Source organism: Pleurodeles waltl, chromosome 8, assembly GCF_031143425.1.
Source record: "Pleurodeles waltl isolate 20211129_DDA chromosome 8, aPleWal1.hap1.20221129, whole genome shotgun sequence".
Lineage (NCBI taxonomy): Eukaryota > Metazoa > Chordata > Amphibia > Caudata > Salamandridae > Pleurodeles > Pleurodeles waltl.
Window position 1 is genome coordinate 129,429,748 of NC_090447.1, and position 15,020 is coordinate 129,444,767.

Consider the following 15,020-nt stretch of genomic DNA (forward strand, 5'->3'; position numbering starts at 1 on the left):
CTAACATGCAGGCCATTGATGATTTCCTCCTTTCCACCCTGTACATGTCTAATAGGTCAGCGCCCATCAGAAGATCGATATTTGGCGTGCCATCGCCAAGGAAGTCCGGACCTTGGGGGTCCACAACAGACGGGGCACCCACTGCCGCAAGAGGTGGGAGGACATCCGCCGCGGAACAAGGAAGACCGCTGAAACACTGCTGGGGATGGCCTCCCAACCTAGGAGGGGTGCCAGTCGCACCATGACCCCCCTGATGTCCCGGATCCTGGCGGTGGCCTACCCTGAATTGGATGGGCGCTTTAAGACATCACAGCAGACACAAGGGGGTGAGTATCAGCACATTCTCCTATCTTTCTGCGCAGTGGAGGCGTCTGGGTGGGGGAGGAGGGCTGTGGGTGACATTAGGCCAGGGCGCTTTCTGTAGTGTAGTCCTCTCCCTTAGGCATGGCCCTGTGCCCCCGGCCCCCACCTCTGTAGGGTGACAAGTACAGCCATTGAAGGTCCAGCATCTCCCATGTGCGCGTTTGACGTCTCTTGGCCTGTTGTCTTAGTCAGTAGTACTGAGTAGTGTACCCCGAATGCGCGGCTTAGTGCATTAGGCACCTGTGTCTGTCCTCTCCGCCAACGGTGTTGACATTGCATGCACTCAACCTGGTCTTCTTTTTTCTCCCCCCACCCTTTCTCTTCATCTTCTTGTGCATGTGTGCATTAGCATCATCAGGCGGAGGAGATATGGCATCGGAGCACGAGGGAGCTGCAGGACACAAGGCCCCGGTGGGCCCAGGAACAGACACCGAGGGCACCAGTGATCCGGAGGGCGAGGGGAGCACCACGACGGGGACCGCTGGTGAGAGCAGCGAAAGCGACACGTCCTCGGATGGGAGCTCCCTAGCGGTGGCAGCAACATCCGTGCCCCCCGCCTCTACAGGTACAGCCGCCACCCAGCGCACCAGCCCCGCCCTCCCAGCAGCCCCTCAGTCTTCGCTCCGTGCCGCTTCGCCCAGGAAGGCGCGCGTCTCCTTCGCCCCAGGCACCTCAGCCCCTGCCCCTGTTGCCCCTGCTGCCCTCAGTGCGGAGCTCATTGACCTGGTAAGGATGCTCATTGTTGGGCAGACGACCCTTCTGAATGCCATTCAGGGTGTGCAAAGGGAGGTGCAACAGAGCAATGCGTACCTGGAGGGCATTCATTCGGGTCAGGCTGCCCATCAACGAGCGTTCACTGCTCTGGCCTCAGCACTGACGGCAGCCATTGTCCCTGTTTCCAGCCTCCCTCTTCTGACTGCCTCCAGCCTGTCTCTGTCTCCTGTTCCTCAGCCTATCCCATCCACACCATCAGACCAGCCTGCACACACCTCAACACCCAAGAGCAGCTCATCCAAACACAAGCACCACAGATCCCGCAAACACTCACCCGAGCAACACCCAGATGCAGACATGCCAACAGCCACTGCCACCCCTGTGTCCCCCTCCTCCTCGTCTCCCTCCTCCCTCCCTGTGACGTCTACACTCACACCTGCATGCACCCCAACATCAGCCAGTGCTTCCATCACCACCTCACCCTCCAGTACAGTCCACACTCGTGCAGTCACCACCCCCACTGCCATGTACACGTCCCCTGTGTCCTCTCCCACTGTGTCTGTCACCCCCTCTTCCAAGACACACAAACGCAGGCAGCCACCCACCCAACAGCCATCCACCTCACGACAGCCTACAGCACCAGCACCTTCACCCAATGACAGCACACCTGACTCTCCTACAACCACCTCCTCTACCTCCACTTCCATCTCCACTACTCCTACCCTTTACCTTGGCCCTAAAAAACTTTTCCTGGCTAACCTTAACCTCTTTCCCCCCGATGACCTCCCCCATCCATCTTCAAAGAGTCCCAAGAGCACCGCAGCCACCACCAGCCCAGCTTCGGGTGTCACTGTTGTGCCTGGGTTCTGGAGCCCACCCTTTGCCAGCAGTGACACATCGAGCTGCAGCAAGGACACGTCCAGCCCCCCCCCCCGGCAAGAGGACCCGCAAAACCAAGGACCGCCGTGCGAGGACCGACAGGGCTGCCCCCAAGGAGCAATGTGCGGCCACTTCACCACCCACACCATCTGGGGGAGGCAAGGGCCCGAGAGCCCCATCAAAGGAGCGGAAGGGCAGCAGGAGCGCGGAGAAGGTGGACCCCACATGCCACATCCCAGCTGGGAAGGAGGACACTAAGGAGGCCAGGAGTCCGTCCCCGAAGGGTCCAGATACGTCACGGTCCGAGGGCGACTGAACAGGGAGTCCAGGCCAGGTCTGGCTCCCTTGACCTGCTGGATGGGCACCGCTGAACAGGGCCCGCGGTGCAGAAGAGCACCGCTGAACAGGGCCCCGCCGTGGAGATAGGCACCGCTGAACAGGGCCCGCGGTGCAGAAGAGTACCGCTGAACAGGGCCCCGCCGTGGAGATAGGCACCGCTGAACAGGGCCCGCGGTGCAGAAGAGCACCGCTGAACAGGGCCCCGCCGCGGAGATAGGCACCGCTGAACAGGGCCCGCGGTGCAGAAGAGTACCGCTGAACAGGGCCCCGCCGCGGAGATAGGCACCGCTGAACAGGGCCCGCGGTGCAGAAGAGTACCGCTGAACAGGGCCCCGCCGCGGAGATAGGCACCGCTGAACAGGGCCCGCGGTGCAGAAGAGCACCGCTGAACAGGGCCCCGCCGTGGAGATAGGCACCGCTGAACAGGGCCCGCGGTGCAGAAGAGCACCGCTGAACAGGGCCCCGCCGTGGAGATAGGCACCGCTGAACAGGGCCCGCAGTGCAGAAGAGTACCGCTGAACAGGGCCCCGCCGTGGAGATAGGCACCGCTGAACAGGGCCCGCGGTGCAGAAGAGCACCGCTGAACAGGGTCCCGCCGTCTCAAGCACCGCTCCGCTGGGCCCCGCCGTCTCAAGCACCGCTCCGCTGGGCCCCGCCGTCTCAAGCACCGCTGAACAGGGCCCCGCCGTCTCAAGCCCCGCTCCGCTGGGCCCTTCCTCTCAAGCACCGCTCCGCTGGGCCCTTCCTCTCAAGTACCGCTCCGCTGGGCCCTTCCTCTCAAGCACCGCTCCGCTGGGCCCTTCCTCTCAAGCACCGCTCCGCTGGGCCCTTCCTCTCAAGCACCGCTCCGCTGGGCCCCGCCGTCTCAAGCACCGCTCCGCTGGGCCCTTCCTCTCAAGCACCGCTCCGCTGGGCCCTTCCTCTCAAGCACCGCTCCGCTGGGCCCTTCCTCTCAAGCACCGCTCCGCTGGGCCCTTCCTCTCAAGCACCGCTCCGCTGGGCCCTTCCTCTCAAGCACCGCTCCGCTGGGCCCCGCCGTCTCAAGCACCGCTCCGCTGGGCCCTTCCTCTCAAGCACCGCTCCGCTGGGCCCTTCCTCTCAAGCACCGCTCCGCTGGGCCCTTCCTCTCAAGCACCGCTCCGCTGGGCCCTTCCTCTCAAGCACCGCTCCGCTGGGCCCTTCCTCTCAAGCACCGCTCCGCTGGGCCCTTCCTCTCAAGCACCGCTCCGCTGGGCCCCGCCGTCTCAAGCACCGCTCCGCTGGGCCCTTCCTCTCAAGCACCGCTCCGCTGGGCCCTTCCTCTCAAGCACCGCTCCGCTGGGCCCTTCCTCTCAAGCACCGCTCCGCTGGGCCCTTCCTCTCAAGCACCGCTCCGCTGGGCCCCGCCGTCTCAAGCACCGCTCCGCTGGGCCCTTCCTCTCAAGCACCGCTCCGCTGGGCCCCGCCGTCTCAAGCACCGCTGAACAGGGCACCGCCGTCTCAAGCACCGTTGATGGTTCATTGTGCCCACCATGCCTCCTCCTTGACCAGTGGAGACTGTCATCCACATGATGGACTGTGGCTTTGCACTCCCCAGGATGGTCCAGTGGGCAATCCACCCACTGCAGAGACTTGAGAGACTGTGGCTTTGCACTCCCCAGGATGGCACAGTGGGCAGCCCACCCACTGTAGAGACATTGAGAGACTGTGGCTTTGCACTCCCCAGGTTGGTCCAGTGGGCAGCCCACCCACTGTAGAGACATTGAGAGACTGTGGCTTTGCACTCCCCAGGTTGGTCCAGTGGGCAGCCCACCCACTGTAGAGACATTGAGAGACTGTGGCTTTGCACTCCCCAGGTTGGTCCAGTGGGCAGCCCACCCACTGTAGAGACATTGAGAGACTGTGGCTTTGCACTCCCCAGGATGGTCCAGTGGGCATGGTGGCTCCTCGTGGATCTGGCGTCGTGGACTCATGTGGCTGTGGTGCCCCCCCCTTCCCTTCCCCCTGAGGTGCCTGTAGTTTTTACATCTGATGCCCCTGCAGTGTTCTCTCCAAAGGACTCAGGTCTCCTGTGTGGGCTTTGCCCTTGTTTCTCAAGACTTTGGCCCACGGACATGCTGAATTCGTAGGATGTGCAGGACTTGGTACTTCAGTTATACACTGATGTGTATGTCATTTGTTTTGTTGTGGATATCTTTCATGGTTGTACGCTAATTTTCTGGAGCTTTTTGGTACATAAATATTTATTCCAAATATGATTATGTCCTAGCATTTTTCAGGGGTGTTTGGGTGGTGTCACTGTGAATTGGTGCTCTGCATTGGTGAGTACATGATTGGGGGGGGGAGGGGTCGCATATGTGTGTGCCCGTAACCTTTCGTCCTCCCCCTCCCGTGTGTCGTAGGTGCAGTACTCACTGTTGTCGTCTGCGCCGGACTTCGTACTCGTGGTAGATGAGAAGGTAGACGAGAGCAGGTATGATGTTCAATTCGGGTTCCATGCTGTCCTCCGTCTTCGTGGAGTGCGTAGAGGTGAGCGTTTTCCCGTTCGTAGTCTGTTTCCGCCGTGTTTTTATCGGCGGTGCTCCCGCCCCGGAAAAGGTGGCGGATTGGTGAGTTATGATAGTGTGGGCGGTACATTGTCTGCCGCCTGCCTGTTGGCGGTGACCGCCGCGCTGTTTGTCTGTACCGCCGCGGCGGTCGGAGTGTTAAGTTGGCGGGCTGTGTTGGCGGTTCCCGCCAGGGTCAGAATTCCATTTTTTGGACCGCCAGCCTGTTGGCGGGTTGGCCGCCACTTTAACACCGACCGCCAGGGTTAGAATCACCCCCATAGTCTGGAGGTGTCCAGAGCAAGTCAGTCATGAATGTGAAAAGTAATTTGAAATAAAAGACCGAAGGACACAAAGTGATGTCTACATGCAAAAAGAAGTTGTGTTTCAGATGTGGATTTGCTTTCCCCACAAAGAAAACTGTCCCGTCATAGGTCAGATATGCCAAGGCTGTGGTAAAGAGATCCATTTCGTGATTATGTGCAAAACAAAGGAAAAAAGTAAGTTGTCCCGGCTTGAAGACAGAATGGTCACCAGAGTTTTCCAGAAGCAACATTTGATGCGCACCCACCAGTCAAGCGGCGACATCAGTTGAGGTAACTAGATGCTAATGAAGTCAATCGTCATCAAAATCATCGTCAAACAGTTGTTTGGCCTCAATAATAAGTGAAAGTGAAGAAAGTGATTGTGCCATGTCAAGGATTACCTGACAAAAATGTACACAAGTCAGACTGTTTACATGTGAAGAAAAAAGTCAGTCAAATAAAAATCAACATGCCAAAGCAACAATATTATATAAGTACTGTCCAAAGGTTACATTGAAAATAAATGGATGTTGATGGCAGTGAATTGATAAATATGTTGCCCGAAGTAAAGTACAATGAATTGTCTCTGTTGCCATGGCTTATGTCGTCAAAGACTAAAGTGTACACTTGGGTTGCATCAATGCCCATGAAGAGTCCAGGTTCATTTATAGTGACAGTGAAACATAAGAAAACAAAACTACAAGCACCGATCCATGTGCTTCAAGGTAGGACAGCAAGTGCCTGCTTGCTCAATTTCAACCCAGCTGCTGACACAGTACTGATTTAGATGAATTACAACATGAATTCTTATCATGAAATAGTAAGTCAATTCCCTACATTGTTTCATGGTTTAGGAAAGTTAAAAACTATGAAAGTAAAGCTGCATATAAATGAGGATGTCTGTCCTGTTGTTCAGATACATAGTTTAATTGTTTTTCATTTACAAGGAGCTGTTGAAAAAGAACTTGAATCATTACTTAAGCATGACATTATTAAACATTCCACTGGTTCAGCACCATGGGTTTCTCCCACAGTTGTGGTTCCTAAAATGGACTGTGAAGGAGATGTGCGCATATGTGTTGACACGCGTCAGGAGAACAAACCAATTGAATGAGAACAACATCCAGGACAGCACATTGCTGACATGATAACGCAATTGAATGGTCTCAAAGTCTTTTCTCGACTGAATTTGAATAAAGGTTATCATCAGTTAGAACTTCAAGAAAGCTGCTGATATATTACAACCTTTTCTACACATGTTGGTTTGTTTAGATACAAGAGACTTAGGGCCTGATTTAGATCTTGGCGGACGAGTTACTTTGTCACAACCATGACTGTTACTGTGTCTGCCATATTACAATTTACATAGGATATAATGGAATCGTAATATGGCGGACGGGATATCTGGCACGTTTTTGGCAGAGTAACCATGTACGCCAAGATCTAAATCAGGTCCTTAGTTTTGATGTGTCATCGACTGCAGGACTTTACCAAGATGTCATACGACGCATCATACAACCTGTTGTAAATGCATTCAACTGTAGTGATGACATATTGGGTTTTGGAGCTACACAGAAGGTGCAAGATAGAACCCTCACACAAGTATATCAATTACTCAATGTTGCAGGTTTAACCTTAAAAGCAGACAAGTGTGAGTTCAACAAGACACAACTGAAATTCTTTTGCCATATCTATTCTGATTGGGGTAAGACACCTGGCGTCGCTTTGACATATGCTGGACCCCCAAAAGTTGTTTCTATGGTACATTCTTTTCTTGGAATGGCCAGTTACTGTTAAAGATACATAAAGGACTTTGCCACTCTTAGTGCTCCATTAAGAGAGTTAACAAAGAAAAATGTGTCTTTTGAAATGGTCATGAGAATGTGAAAAAAGTTTCAAGAGAATCAAACACATCATCTAAAATGCCTCGGAAATGGCGTACTTCAGTCCAAAACTTCTTACAGAGATTGTGGTCAACACTAAAACGGTCGGCTTGGGTGCTTTACTTGCACAGTACAGAGGACGCCCTACCCAAATGCTAGACAGCATATTGTGGCCTATGGTAATAGAAGTTTGTCTCAAACAGAAAGTGCTTACTCACAGCCGGAGAAAGAAAGTTTGGCTATGGTGTGGGCTTGTGAGCATATCCAAGCATTCCTGTATGGAAAGGCTTTTACCCTGGTGACTGATCATCAAGCTTTGCTGACGATCGTTGGCAATCTATTGAAAAATGGGGACTGAGATTGCAAGAGTACAATTATGCAATTGTGCATCAACCTGGAAAGGACCAAAATCCTACTGACTACTTTTTGAGAGTACATATCCAAGCTCATGGTACTCCATCCAAGACGGCTGAGGCCTACAACAATTTCATTGTCAAGTCAAGTACACCAGCTGCTGTATTGTTAGCCCATAATGTCACTGCCATGAGTCATGATAGTGACCTGCTGAAGTTAAAAGACATAATTACACATCAGTCATGGAATAAACACAGTTGATATCTAAAAAATGATGTATAATAACAAAAAAACAAAAATGTTACAGATGAATTGTCCAAAACTCAGGATGGAGTTACACTGCAAGGATCAAGGATTCTGATTCCAGGGAGTCTTCGACGAAAGGTGATCAAAGTGGCTCACGAAGAACATTGTGGTTTTGTTGCTACAAAGAGTATTCAACGACACTGTTGACAGAGTTGAAAAGGACATAACGCAATTACCACTCAACCAAAGTCACTCAACATACTCTGAACATGTCAGGACTCCCTAAGCACACCTTGGAGAGAAAAGCCATCAATTTCTTTGGTCCACTTGATAATGAACATCACTTAAAAGTGATTATAGATAAATATTCGTGGTTACCTTTGGTTGAAGATATTTCATCAACCACACATGAGCGAGTAATCTAAAAACTTGATGGCATCTTTGCAACATGGGGCAACAGGCCACTGTAAATCTGACAATGTTCCACCCTTCAACAGTAAAGAGTTTAAATAATTTCTGGAGCATAAAGCATCAAAAGATCACATCCTTCTGGCCACAGGCCATCATAATTGTTGAGCATTTTATGAGCATGCTAAAGAAAGCAGTACAGCATGCAATTCTTGAGAACTCATTTTAAAGACAGTATTAAATTCTATTTTACAAGTTTATAATTCAACACCGTACTTTACCGCCGGTAACAGTCCTGTGGTTTTGATGTTCAGTAGTGCAAGATACCTCATTGGACCACAGAAAGATGTAGTAGTGAAAAAATGATTAATACAAGGGATGTTGGTTCACAAACAGAAAATAAATGTTTATGCAGATGAGAGGCGACTTGCCAAAAGACCTCTCATTCAGAAAAGGAGATTTGGTGATCACTCATCAGTTACTCAAAAGAAAATCTGATGCTTATGCAATGCTGAACCTTTCCAAGTTGTGTTTACCAAAGGACAAAAGGAAACATGGTGACTGCCCAGAACCCTGTGAAGTCTATTAACAGTGACTTTTCTCACTTCAGGTCTGTATTTCATCAGTCGTCAACCCGAGATCTTGACAGAAAGACTGATTCTGAAATCTCAGTGACTGTTGCTGATTCCTTACCATCGTGAGCAATTTCTGAATTTGAAGATGACAGCTTACAGAGTCCAATAACCATATCGGATCGACTGATCAAAGTGCCACAAAGGTTAATTGTAGAGCTATAGTTGTACATGTTTCTATATAGAGATACTTGTGTATGTGCAATGATTTTCTAAAAAACTGTAATTTATTATTTAGCAGAGGGGGAGATGTAGTGTCTTTCATGATTTATAACGGAACATTTCTGGCTCCCTGAGGACAACTCTGTATCATTGTGAGGTAATCACTAGAATAGAATGTAATGAAAGCTTGATTTAGAATGTTGGAGTTCAGAGGTACACGCAGAAGACTGGGATTTACAGCTCCATGTGTGTCCTAGCCATTCAGTGGGTACCAGGCTTGGGAGGAGGCTACACGTGTCAACGTTATACTCTCCAGTGGAGGAAATCATGTTCTAAATAGCCTAGCTGCACATATTGTGCAATAAAGCTTCTAATTCTTTAGACTACCATCCAGTGACAGGGACATGTGACTTGACTGACATGCAGCTAAAATACAACTGATCATCTCAGTTAATTTAAATTTATGGCAGATGTAGTAAATTAAAACACAGCGTAAAACACAATTGTGGCTTGCATTTTCGGCTGCTACTGATCAAGGACTCTGATTTAAACTTGCCAGGTAGTTCAAAAAGAGTGTTTTATTCAAATAATCCTTGGTCACCTAATAACACACGTCTTCCTCTGGAGCCCAAAACCTGTCATTTAAGTATCTAACCCACAATTTTCCTTCTAGCACCGAAGATCAAAGAGGTAGAACAGTCAATTAGATTTGAAGGATAAGGCTGAAGATGTTTATCTCGTTCAAGGGAACATGATTTAAAAGCTGGACATAATTATCTCAGATAACCTTTAATCACTTTAATCACAGGAAAGTACTTTTCCCAAGGACACCGTGTTTCTGTACTGGATTTGTAATATTCAAAAAGGAAGAATGCTTTACATTAGAGATTGTGTAAATCCCTTTAAACTGGGATGATATACAGCGTTTGAAAAGTACAGACACAACTTTATTCTGGAGAAATGATACATTCTAGTATTCTAAACAGTTAGTTGTTGATTAATATATGACTAAGTAAATATTACATAAACACCTTATTCTGCTCTTGCCGTGGATGCTTGTTTTATAAAACGACCTCTAGATGTCTACTGCTGACACTGAGTCCTAGAAGAAGGTGACGGACATGTCCCCCTAGAGACAGCAGCTAGTGAAAATGCTAAAGAAAAAAAATACGTTTGTTGAGGACGTAGCGGGGGCAACAGGAACCACAGTGACAGTGAAGGTGAGCAGAGACACATACAGAAAGTTTGGAAACAAGCCTAGAAAATACTATCAGTTTATATTAACTAGTGCATCTTAGAGATAGAGGAATACAATTGTTGCAGGTAGGCATGTAGCGCCAAGGCATTTGGGTTACATGACATAATAGACATCAGTCATCACTTTTATACAATGGGAACATGGCTGAAAAGGGTTGTAGATACAAACATGTCAATAACAATAAACAGCACAATTTAAGGATACATTTAGAGACATAAGGAAAGCAAAATTAGACATATGCCAATCATGTTTTAATTTTAAACATGCTCAACATGAAAAGTATGTTATGTAATGGAGTAATACGTTATATATTTTTGTTCAATAATTTGATTATGGCAGATTGTTACAGATCTAGCAGAAAACTTGCCATGCTCTTCCATCTATGTGCTGTGTGTGGCATCTGTCCTTGCACTAGTTAGAGAAGAAGAGTAGGGGGTGCATTAGGCGCATGGGCAGCCAACAAAGGACCTTCAAAGTGAAAATTCATGATCTGTATGGCCATACCAGAAGACTCCGAAATGAAATAGAAGAATGTATTCTGTTATTTTAATATAATAATGAAATATTAATGTAAAGTGTTGTAAAAAGACATACATTTCAGTAGAGTGTGTTAGTGGCACTTATATGAGTGGCATACCTGTGAGGATAGCAAGGATATGTTTAGGCATGGGGCCTGGTTGTCACCCTGCCACAGCAGAGGCTACTTATGCTCCAGTGCTTGCTGCTAACTTGATACAGAAACTATATAATAGGACAAGAGAGTGCAACAAGAATTATGTAACACATGTTTAGTATAAAGTGTGGAGTACAGGTGGGTGTGAGGGAGATGTGAGAGATGGCAGTGTACCTCCCATTTTGGGGGGCACACACGCATGCACACATAGATCACCTTTATCCCTAAAGGAAATATACTTATCATACACTCTTCAGAGAAAAGGAGAACTGGCAGGTGTCACTCACCTCTGTGTGTCTCACTTCTCTCTCTGAGTTATGCTTCCTTAGGCTGGAATTCAGATACACCTGTCAGAGTATCTGTATTCTGCAGGGGTTATTTATCAAGCAGAGCCCACACTGTATATAACAGTAGACACACACACTGATTGGCCTTTTACAATAATTGTTATTTATTACTCACAAACCATATATAAAATATATTTATCAGAATTGCGGTATTTATTACCAAAGCTAATCATTGGAAAGCCCCAAACATAATTCATAACACATCCCTATTTCTTTTAAACTAAATGCCCATCTATTTTTGAAAAGTATCTTCTGCCATGTGATTACTTGACTACATCACCTACCAGATTTACAGCATGCCAAGTCAGGTTAGTTTACACACAGACCTTTGTTGCTGGAGCTGTGGTCAGAATATGATCTCCAGCATGCCCCCCTTAGTATCTGATCTGAGTCAAATCCTTCAATGGTTCAGTTTCTCTTTATACCTCAGCTTCCAATGATTTCCTATAGACATAGGAGCTTGCACTCTTGCTCGGCACATTTGTTGCTGCATCTGTACCCACAAAATGCTTCCTTGCAGAACTCCCGTAAGTCAGCGATGTAATAACTTTGCTTCCTTCCAAGCTAATTCTGTACAAGACAAGATGTCCACATGCACCTCAGCAACATGCAAAATTCCTTCCCTGCCTTGTTTACGTGAATGCTGTCAAAATAGAGTTTCAGAAATTAAATCATGTTGGTTGTGCACATATTCTTTAGCACTGTCAATCAAACAGTTAATTTTCTAGACTCTAAGCCTAATATACAACTATTTTAATAATGTATTAGTGTGCCTGTGTTGGCATACAATCAGACCTGGCTTGTATGTAACATATGTATTACCGGGGAAGCCCTGACACATACAAGGTGTGTGCCTATCTTTGAGGATGAGGAGAGTGTGATTTGAGTATAGATTAGCGTTGCAGTGGATGCTTGGACTGCTTTAGTATCTTACTGGGCCTGATGATTGGATTCCCCAAATACGGAAAATACTGGAAAGGCCCTATAGCAGGTAAGTGTGCATGGTGGAGAGGGTATATTCATCCATGGGTGTGTGGGTGGCAGAGAAGGGGCCAGGAAGAGCCCTTGCCACCTACATCATTGAGAACTTTTCCTTCACCTGCCTCCCCTAATCCTAACACCATGGGTTGGCCCCTAAAGGTGTGTACCTCCTCCCTGAATGCATTGAGAGAGGCTGGCTCTTGCTGCCACAGGCCCACATTATCCACTCTACTGAGGGTGTCAGGAGGCAGGCCATGTACTTATCCCAAAACGATTAGCAAAAAAGGCCAGTCTTGTCATCTGTGAAGTTCCTTTTTCTCTTGAATGGTGCTGGAGGCATCCTGGAAGCAGTAGCAGCTTAAATTTCAAGAAGCACTGCACCAAAGCCTAGAGGGAACAAGGCAGAGGCTAGGGTGTGATGTGTGTTCATGCATTTGCAGGATTACTGACTTTGAGATGTGCTTGATTTAGGCAAGGTGATTGCTGTTTCTCTATACTGGTCCATTCTGAGTTTTCCACAGTGGAGGCCGAGATCAGCACTGTGATCTCCATCAATATGCATACATCTTAAATCCCTAATTATAAAGTTACTAGAAGTAATTTCAATCAATGTACAATCCTAAATTATGCTGTGAGAGTATCACTTTCACCATAAGAGGGGGTGTAGTCTCCTAAATCCTGCAGAGACTCCTACATCCTGTTACTAGCTTGATATTTCCAACCACAATTGGTGACTACCATCTGTGCAGAGGCCTCTGCCCAGCCACATGCAAAGATTTCACCACATTGACTTCTCTTTAAGATTTGGGCCCATAGTGTTTGAAAACATCACAACTATTCTCTAAAAAATAAAAAAGACAAAGGATGCATCATCAGCCCCAAACCTCTGGATCTCACAAAGACAGTCCAGCAGCCACCTTCATTAGGTGCAACTATTTACTATAAATATGGGGGCATGTTTTTGAGAGGATTGTGTCATGTTTACACCACGCAACATGGTACATGTGTGACACAAACCTCTAAGTCAGATTTTTTAAGCTGCACAAAGCTACTTTGTGTGGCTCTGAGAGGTTTCAAAAATCCAGACTAACGCAACTCAAATCTCTGGGCAGGCATTCCATGGGCTTTGCATGGGTGTTCCCATACAACTATCCTGGATTTTGATGCATCCCCAGATTTACAAGCACTTGTAAACCTGGGTAAGTGGCAAAATCCTACACCTTCCCAGAGGAGTTGTAACAAGAAGAAATATCTCTATTTCTCCCTGTTTCTTCCTCTTTCTATGTGTGCTGCATTTTGCAGCACACTTAGAAAGAGGAATGTGCTTCCCAGGATTGTTTTTGTGCAAAAAGATGCCCTTTCCTGCACAAAAACAATCCTACATCCACCATGGTGCAGAGATGCCTGCATTGGCACTAGGCAGCCAAAAGGGCACCATTGCATGGGAAAGGACAGGAATGTGCCATATTGTGATAAGTATGGCACATTTCTGCCCTTTCCCTGTCATGCAGTGCAGCGCAGCAAGGTGACTTGCTGTGCTGCACTGCATGACTTGTCCATAAATATGGCCCATGGTGCCTAAGCTGATTCCAGCCAGGGCTTGCGCAGAAGGCACAGAAAACAGCTACACGATTGAGACTACATGGTGAGGAGACTAAAATTCTCTCTATCTCAGCACACTCCAAAGTGTGCCCATGAGGAAGGCCAGGTCTGCAGTTTGGGAGGAAACACAGGGTTTAGGATGTCCACAAATTCTTTCCAAAAAAAGAGAAAGGGGGATGCGTAGAACAAAAGAAAAAAGAAGTGGCTATTTGCCCGGCCCTTGGCCAAATAGTACATAAGCTCTGCTATTTGCCTGGTGGCCTGCAAAGTAGTAGATAATCTATGCTGTTCGGCAAGCCCCTGTTGAAACAGGAGAGCAGATGTACAGTTTGACGCATGGCTAGATAAATAGTGTGAAGCATGTCTTAAGCCACTCCGGAAGAAAATAGGAACTCCAGGCAATGGTAGGGTGGTGACCATCTTGTAATGGGGATGCAACATGAACGAAGCATTTGAAAGTAAGTGCATATACAAACGTCCAAAGGTAAGTGCATGGATTAAGCTAAACTGTTTAAGTCAGATTCAAATTAATTTTCAAAACAATTATGCTATTTTGATATTCAAATAGGAAATGCAGGAATCAAACTTCTGTTTTAGGAGCTTCAGGATATGGCACACATATTTTGTGCAACCGTTTAGGAGTATTTGGCTGTCTGCAAACAATAATGAGTATGGTTTTAAAGCATGTTAAATAAATGTTTTATTTACTCATGCAAATACATGTTTATGTTATTATTCAGGATCCTCCTTGTGAGGGTTGGGCTCATTTTGGTTTTCTTGTGGGAGGCTTTGTGCTAGCTTTAGGCTAATTTGTAAAGTGGATTGTGGTTGCCTGGTATTTCAAACCTGTCAACACAGCATCAGTTGACAAACAGCAGCCTAAAGGAAGTGCAGACAGGTAGGTTGTATCTGGGTCACAGGGAGAGATGCATACAGTAGACAATTAGTGCTTGGGGTCACGGTGCTTTGGGACACATGCAGGAGTTAAACTGAGTATGGCACAGTAATGGAAATGGAGAAGAGAAAGTAGAAGATAGGTACATAATGCATCTGGATAGGTTACCCCGCTGCCTGCTGAATAAACTCACTTTTTCATGCTGCTCACACAGCAGAGTGGGTTTCTGGCACAGATGCTTATTGGTCCAATGTCATGAGTGGCCATTTAGCCACACTGACATTGTATTCACAAGCACAATGTATCTTGGGAATGGTATTTTTCATTTTTACCATGCTAAGCAGTGTTTGAAGTGGGAAAGGGTATGTCTCTACCAAGCCCTCATTTCTGTCCTTGACTGCGCTATCTCAGTTAAAGAAATTTGAAAGCCAGAAAAACAAAAAATCTGAGTGTC